Genomic DNA, 8,625 nt, shown 5'->3' on the forward strand with positions numbered 1-8,625 from the left:
ATACCAAAATTCACCACAGCTTGGTTTGTTCATTCAGAAGATAGAAGTCACAATGTGCTCATAATTGAAAATTACTATAATATTATCCCATGAAGTACACTTTCCACAGATTAGTGCTTTAGGTGTTTTCTCTTTTATAATAGAAAATTTCCATATACATAACTAGCAGCTAGAGAAAAAATCTGATGAAACTACATTCTGGACAGATAACATACAACCAAGAAATTTTTTAATATGTATGTTCAAAACCATCAGGCTTCATGGAACAAGTGACATTAAATATATGGCAGTGATTGACATAGGTTTTCAACTTATCCCACTCTTTTCACACTTATCTTTTATTTTAATTATTATCCTTGGACTTGGTGGAATCATTTACAAATTTGAATTATAGGCTGAGTTTAAAATATTAAAACATGGAAAAGAGAGATAAGACAAACTGCCTCCTATATGTTATACCTTATTATTGCAATTATATCATTTTTCTTTTTATAAGATAAGCTCTGATTCAGGTGAGGCAAAGACAATACACGTAACTGAAACATTTATACCCCCATAATATGCTGAAATTTAAAAAAGTAAAAAATAAATAAATAAATAAGATAATATGTAAAATGCCCTAAGGGCAGAGCACAGCACACACAATGGATCCATTAAATATTTAGCATGGCAAAAAAAAAAAAAGGAATGTATTTTTAGCCCTAGGTAATACTTTTCTAAAATAGTTCATATCAATTTAATTTATCACAATATAAAGGTATTTTCAATTATTGAATTCTAGCACTTAGAAAAGAATTAGAATCAAACAATGCATTTTGAAGTCATCATAAGATGCTTTTTTTTTCTTTAAAATTGTTTTACTTAAAAATATATCTTTTGCATAAAAATTAGAAAATGTAAATTGGAAATGAATAAATAATATAATCACAAACAGAATCAAAGTACTACATTTATTCTTCCATGATTTATCACTTTCAACTTTTGAGGCAAAGCATTCTAGTTATTATAAATAGATTAGGTAGATGAAGTACACATGTATATATATGCACACATGCAGATAGAGATACATACTTATAAAACTGTATGTGCACACATACATGCATGTAAATATAGATCTACTACTTTTTATGCATTTAAAAAATATAACTATCCTGAATATTTCTCTAGGGAAATATTTATAAACTTCTGTCTTTTCCCCCTTTAGGTGGAAAGGAAAAATCACCCAAACTCCTAATATCCAAGATAAACATTGCTGGTATTACTGTAGACATTCTTAAAATCTCCATTCCACGCTCTCCCTTCACCCTCTCTCTTTCTCTCTCTTTTGATATATGACTCTGCTGATACTATTTAAACAGATAAGAACAGATACTGCACTTGATCTTAGCCAAAAGGCTGAGAAGTGATACCGCAGACACTATTTAGCAACATGTTTTTCATTCAAAAACATAAATTTTAAAATGCTCCATATTTTTTAAAGATTGTAAAAATAATACTAAAACATTCCTTATATGATAATACAATGATCTTCTTCTATTTTTAATTGTTAGACAATGGACAAAGTACACCCTTCTATGCATATCTGTAAATTTGTTCAATTACCACCCTTCAAAAATTTTAGTAATTAAAATACTTGGACAAGAGATTAAAACAATTTATTTAAAAAAATTATACACCAATGATTATATTCTAAAACCCTGAAAATCATTGCTAATTTTATCTTTGTTAAAATATATCAGCTAAATATGGTACGGATGGGATCAATTTGGAGGAACTCACCACTGATGGCTTAGCATGTTCTTTTATTACTAAGTAATGCAGTGTAGTGGAATGATAATAAGTACGTCCTGGCAGAACGCTACACACAGTTGTTTTGAAAGATGAAGGTTGGGAGAGAGAACAATTAGAGACACTCACTTGAAACCACTTTGCTCCTGCTGACCTGTTAGCAGATGAAGCTGAAGCCTATTGCTTGAAGTGTAAGTCTCACCCTACCAAACAGAAAAGCCTGTCACTACTGTTTTTCTTTTTCTTTCTTTTTTTTTTTTTTGAAAAAAACTGAAATGACTTCCCACTTAAATATTTTTCTACCTCGCCTCATGAGGCTCCCAAAACTTTTTGCTTGACTTCTTACCTCTTAGTGCTCTCTGCTTCCTGAACAGCTGCTTAGCCTTTGACCCAAGACATTTATAAATCAGAAAATGCCTTAAGATTAAAAGCAGGAAAAATCTCAGTCACCCTAATATGCTTTCTTCTCCCTAGGATTTTGGCCCTAAATGTCTGGATGCTTTATTAGACCTTTCTCCACATTTTGTCCTCAAGTTTGCCAACCCCTGCTTTAGCTCACCTGAAAATATTAGCATAAGAGTAAAACACATGTTAATTATGCAAAGAAAAGGCAGTGAGGGCTGTACCAGCACTAGTTGTTATTGAAATCTATTCTAAATCACTAAAAATGGTGTTAAATCATTAAAAATGGTGTTAAATCATTAAAAATGGTGTTAAAAATGGTAAATGTCTTCACAGAACAGACATAATGATAAATAGAACAAGGATAATACAGAAATAGACATAATATATTTATAATATAATTTATGAAAAATATTTAGTCATTTGAAAATATTTTCAAAAGAAAAGCAGAAAAGTGCCAAAATTAATATGGCAACATTTGAAAATATTGTTTGAATGAGAAAAATTTGGAAAAAAATTTTAAACAAAGTCAAAGAGTAATATAAATATATCTGAAATTTTATGTTAACAATTGTGTAATGAAAAAGGATATTCATTCTACATGGGACCTAATACTTAGTATCCCTTAAAATTGTTTAAATAAATTAAAGAAAAACAAAGACAGATTTCACATATGAATATAAATAAATTGAATATTTAAATTACAATCTGGAGAAAATAATTTTAACACCTCCTTGACTCAAAAGACTAACTCCTTCAATTTTCCTTGTATAATAATTCATTAGATAAAATCCTGAAAGGCAAAATGGAAAACGTGCATGTAAGACTAAATAGAACACAGAAAAATTACATAATGGAACAAAATAAAAACATAAAGTTCTCCAAAATAGACAAAATTGTTGTATCTTGCACATAATATAAAGATGTAAAATAAATTTATAAATTACTTTTTTTTCTTATCCGAACAAAATAAAATTGGTATTCATTTGATAATACCAAATGTTGGATAAGATATGAGAAAATAGGCAATGATATTTTTTTGCTGTCAGTTATCAACTGGGTCAAACATTTGAAAGCTCATTTGAATACATATACACCAGTTACACTAGCAATCCATCAATCTGGGTAGAAGCACTACTTTGCCAAAATATAAATGGGAGGATATTTATGGTAGCATTGTTCTCAGTATCATCTATCTATAAACAAAAACAATGTGGCACTTCACATGGCTAGAGTACAGGAAGATATGGCTTAATAGGTGTCACTAATGTAACAGTATTACACAAAGCAACAAGAAAATAAACAACAGACTCAGTGGAAAAATGGAAAAATAATTTAATGGAGCAAACAACTAACCAACAGAATGGGAGAAAATATTCACGAGCTGCACATCCGATAAAAAACTCATAACGAGAATCTATACAGAACTCAGGAAAATCAACAAGAAAAAATCTAAGAACTCCATTAAAAATTGGGCAAAGGACATGAACAGAAACCTTTCAAAAGAAGACACTTATGGCCAAGAAACATATGAAAAAATTCTTAACATCTCTAATCATCAGGGAACTGCAAATCAAAACCACAATGAGCTATTACTTAACTCCACTGAGAATGCTTTTATCAAAAGTTCCCAAACAACAAAGGCTGGTGTGGATGTGGAGAGATGGGAACACTCTCACACTGTGGGTGGTACTGTAAACTAGTACGACCTCTATGGAAATTAATATGGAGATACCTCAAGTACTCAAAGTAGAACTACCATCTGATCCAGCAATTCCACTACTGGGCATCTACTTAAAGGAAAAAACACATTTTATAATAAAGACATCTGCACTCGAATGTTTATAGCAGCACAATTCACAATTGGAAAGATGTGGAAACAACGCAAGTGCCCATCAATTCATGAGTGGATTAATAAAATGTGGTATATGTATACCATGGAGTACTATTCAGCTCTAAGAAATGATGATATAGCACATCTTGTATTTTCCTGGATACAGCTGGAACCCATAATACTAAGTAAAGTATCACAAGAATGTAAAAACAAACACCACATTTACTCACCATTAAATTGATACTAATTCATCAACAGTTATGTGCACATATGGAAGTAACATTCATAGGGCATCAGGCGGGTAGGGAGGATGGGTAAATTCACACCTAATGGGTGCGGTGCACAATGTTTGGAGGTTGGGCATGCTTATAGCTCTGACATGGGTGGTGCAAAGGCAATATATGTAACCAAAACGTTTGTACTCCTATAATATTCTGAAATTAAAAAATGACATTTAAAATAAAAATGAAAAAAATAATTTTGATACAACATAAAAAAATAATTTCAAATAATAAATGACCCATACACAAGTGCACAAAGAATGACATTTTAAATAATGAATAGTAAACACAATGTAAACTAAACTCATAATTATATATAATGTTACATGTACTGGATTGTGAAAAAAGACAAAGCAAAATGTAGGTGAGGATATATTGAACACATGAAATATGAAATAAATGAGATATATATAATTCTTATCCCATGATGTAGGAGGAATAAAAAGTTTAATAAAGCATTCTGAAAAAAAATTGAGATTAACTGGTAAGGTGAGCATATTTTAGGACTCGAAACTATATTAGTTATATTTAACCTTAATAACTCATATACATCGCCCAAGAAATATGTGTAAGATTCTCTATAGCAACAGCAACAACAACAAAAAAAACCAAAAATATTTTTTTTAGAAACGGGGCTGTCCATCAAGAGTTAAACACATTTTAAAAATATGTGATATATTTATATGACAGAATACTATATTGAAGTTAAAATGAATGAAGTATACTTACATTTATCACCATATCTTCATTTCAAAAATATAATGTTGAGCAAAAGAAACATGTCATAACTGAGATATATGGAATGAATTTAATTATATAAAGTTGAATTTTTATATTGCTTAAGAATGCAAATACATGTAATAATCCTATAGACAAACTCAATGAATTAAACATAATATTTAGGATAAAGTTTACCTACCATAGGAAAAGGAAGAAAGAAGCTCTTAGGGGGTTACTTGAATTATTGGAAATTCTATTTACTGGCCTAAGTAAGGATGTATAGTTTTGTAAATGATTGCTCATTATATCCATATTCTTTTTCACTCAAGCTTTTTGGTATATTCTCTACTTCATAGTGAAACAAACAAATTTTTTAAAAAAATTATAGGTATCAAAGACAAATCAATTCCATTATGAGTATAATTGCTCATACTAGAAAGTAAAACAAAATAGAACACACACACACACACACACACACATTTAAAAAGTGAAATACTAGTTGAAAAAGACTTAAGATATATCTGAATAAACTCTCATTTACCAGGGGAAAAAAGCTAAAAGCAGAACATGATGATAAACAGCATGAAATTAAAGTTATAGAACTTAAAGAAGAGAGAAGATTCAAGAACATTTTGACAGAAGAAAAAAGTCACTCAAAACAGGCAATATTATGGTTTACTTCAGATTTCCTTGCAACAATATTCAAAGGCTATAATATAAACTGTAAGGAAAAAAATTGAATGTTATGATAAAAGCAATGTAAACCAAGAATTTTATTTCCCAGAACTCCAACTTATAAAGCTAAAGCATAAATACATAAGATAAATATATAAATGGTTGAATGAATGGAGAGATGGAGAGATGGAGAGAAACTTAATTAAATCCAGCCATTCAAGATATGATTAAAAGCAAAAGGGAAAGAAGAAAGCACACTAAAAGGATATTTGTGATCATTGAACCAATTGAAATAACTAAGATTAAATAACTTTAAGAATTTTTTTGATTATATAAAATATATTTTATTCCTAGACAGTAAATATTTTTAAGGAGGTGCAGGAGTAATAACAGTAGCAATGCAAATCTACTAATTTCCTCTTTTATATCAATGTTAAAAGATGTTTAATAACATAAGTGTTCCAACTTTTGTAATTTCACATAATTGTAGGCTTTCATTATAACTCTTCCTGCTTTACAGCCATGGTTCTCAACTCTGGTTTCACATTATAATCACATATAAACTCTTGATAATTCAGCCACACACACCCCCAAATCAGAATCTATGGGAGTGAGACTCAGGCATCAATAATTATACACTCTCTGGTGATCTATTGTGTGGCCACAGAGTTTTGGATACATGTTTTCTAAATTTAAATGAATTTTATTGCCTGTGGTGAAAATAGATAGATCTGAAATTCATCAATTTCATCACTTTTTGGTTTAGCTTCATTTTCTCTGTTTAAATACAATGGCATTTTAATCATTTTTTCTTAAAAAGTACTCTTCTTAAAGCAGTATTCTGTCTATAGTTTTATAACTTTCTACCATCTCTCTCTCTTTCGGTAGCTATTTACTATCTATACCTCTGTGTCTTTTTATGTACAGTCCAGACATATTCCCTATAATGTAAATCAATCTGGCAAAGACTATTTTCAAGTGATAGAATTTGGGTGTTAATTTTTAACTTTCTTCTATGTGCTTTTCTCTAATGCTTGACATTTATAACACAAATGTTTCATTTGTACAAAAAAGCCTATTACTTTAGGCTTTATTTTTGAACTTTTTTAAGGGAGTCCAGTTAGATAATTGATGATATTTAAATTTATAGTTACAGTTATTCTTTGAAAGATTAAATATTTACTACTAATGATTGAAAGTATCTTTTTATTTTAAGTATTTTGACATCTTAGTTGGTGGTTTTTATGTGCATGGAACTAGAACAAGGTAGTGGATGTTTGCAGTTTAATTTTAACATTTCACAGCTTCCGTTGGTGAAAATATATGTATTTATGATGTGATAGTTAAATAGGTATACATCAGGGTTAAAAGAAGGAAATGAATATCCATAATTAAACTTTTATATGCTATAGCTTGCAGTGGTGAAATAAATATCTGTCAATGACATGAATGCTAAATGGTTATATGTCAGCGTCTAGAGTATAGAAATTAATATCCTCAATTAAATGTCTATATGTTATGTAAGATTTTGATGTGGACATTCCTCACAACTTGGAAATTCTTCAAGACTTTTTCTATCTTCAGAAAGATAACATCTCAATATTTGTCCTTTTTTAAAAACATGGTGAGGGTGGAGAAATGAAGGAATTTAATTTACAGAAGGTCTGCATTCTTAAACACCAAATTACCCATACATCACTTTATATCGCCTTCATGATTTCAATTTCCTAGTATACTGAAAAGTTAAATTTCTTTTTCTGGGTCATTTTTTAGCCCACTTCATTAATCATCCTTGACCACTTTCATTGCATTAATATTTAATAGTTTAAAAAAAGCCACATAAAACCATAAAATTAAGGATTCCATACAACAGAATTACTCAAGTTACAATGACAAAACACTATTTTGGTATTTCACTTTGTAAGTTTTTCTTTATTGTGTCAATGCTATGAAAATAATTCCAAAAAATTCTTGAAATAATTTGCTTATATAGAGAATTATTATGCAATTGTTGGAATAACAGTTTTTAAGACTGCAGAGAATTCCATGCCCCAAACAACTCTGACTAGTGGATATTTCATACAGCATTGTTATGGGGTGGGGTTATGATTCTGGAATTCATTTGGAGAAACTATTTAGTAAATAGTCTTTTAAAATGAAATCTTTTTTGCCAATGCTGGGAAAAGAGAAATGGTAAAATCAGCAATCATAGGTTATTTAAGGTTTTTCTGGAAATTCTGTCAGAATAATAAAGGTTAGTTTATTAACATGAAAAATAAGTCAATTTTCACTACACTGTTAAGATGATGAGACTAACTAAGTATGACAAAATAATACTGGAAATAATGAAATTTAATCATCTGATGAGCGTATATAGAAAATACAAACTCTTAACTGCATATCAATTAAAAACTTTTATTTCTTCTCATGTAGCTTTCACATTAGAAATATATTAATATATACGTATATAGCTATATATTAGTATACAGATATACAAAAACACATACACACATGTGTGTGGTATTCATTTGCTACAAATTTGTTTTGTTAACTTAGTGGAAAATCAGCATTTGTAAATTCTAGTTGCCACTCACCAAACAACGTTTTCCTCAAGATATCTCCATTTTGATGACAAATCAAGCTGTTACATTGTACTTTCATCAGGCAATGTCTGCACATGTATCCTGGCAACCATATGCTGCAGTTGCTTTGACTCCTTGAAGCACAGATGAGAAAGAAATTGCTAAGGAAAAGAAACAAGTATTTTTTTTTAATTACCATAAATAATAAAATATTTCTGGGTTGTTTTTGAGCTAGTAGTATTTCCACCAGATGAATCAATAAATTCTTAATTTTAAACATATTTGTTTTTACTACCTAAAAAAGAATGTAAGATTTAAAAAAATAAATGGATTCATGTTCTAT

At 29.6% G+C, this 8,625-nt stretch overlaps 1 pseudogene; it reads right to left on the reverse strand.

Annotated features, from left to right (window-relative positions):
- Positions 1-1,186: 1,186 nt before the first annotated feature.
- On the reverse strand, positions 1,187-1,407 carry LOC142874124 (uncharacterized; annotated as a pseudogene).
- Between the last annotated feature and the right edge of the window lie 7,218 nt (positions 1,408-8,625).

The sequence above is a fragment of the Microcebus murinus genome, chromosome 11, assembly GCF_040939455.1.
Source record: "Microcebus murinus isolate Inina chromosome 11, M.murinus_Inina_mat1.0, whole genome shotgun sequence".
NCBI lineage: Eukaryota > Metazoa > Chordata > Mammalia > Primates > Cheirogaleidae > Microcebus > Microcebus murinus.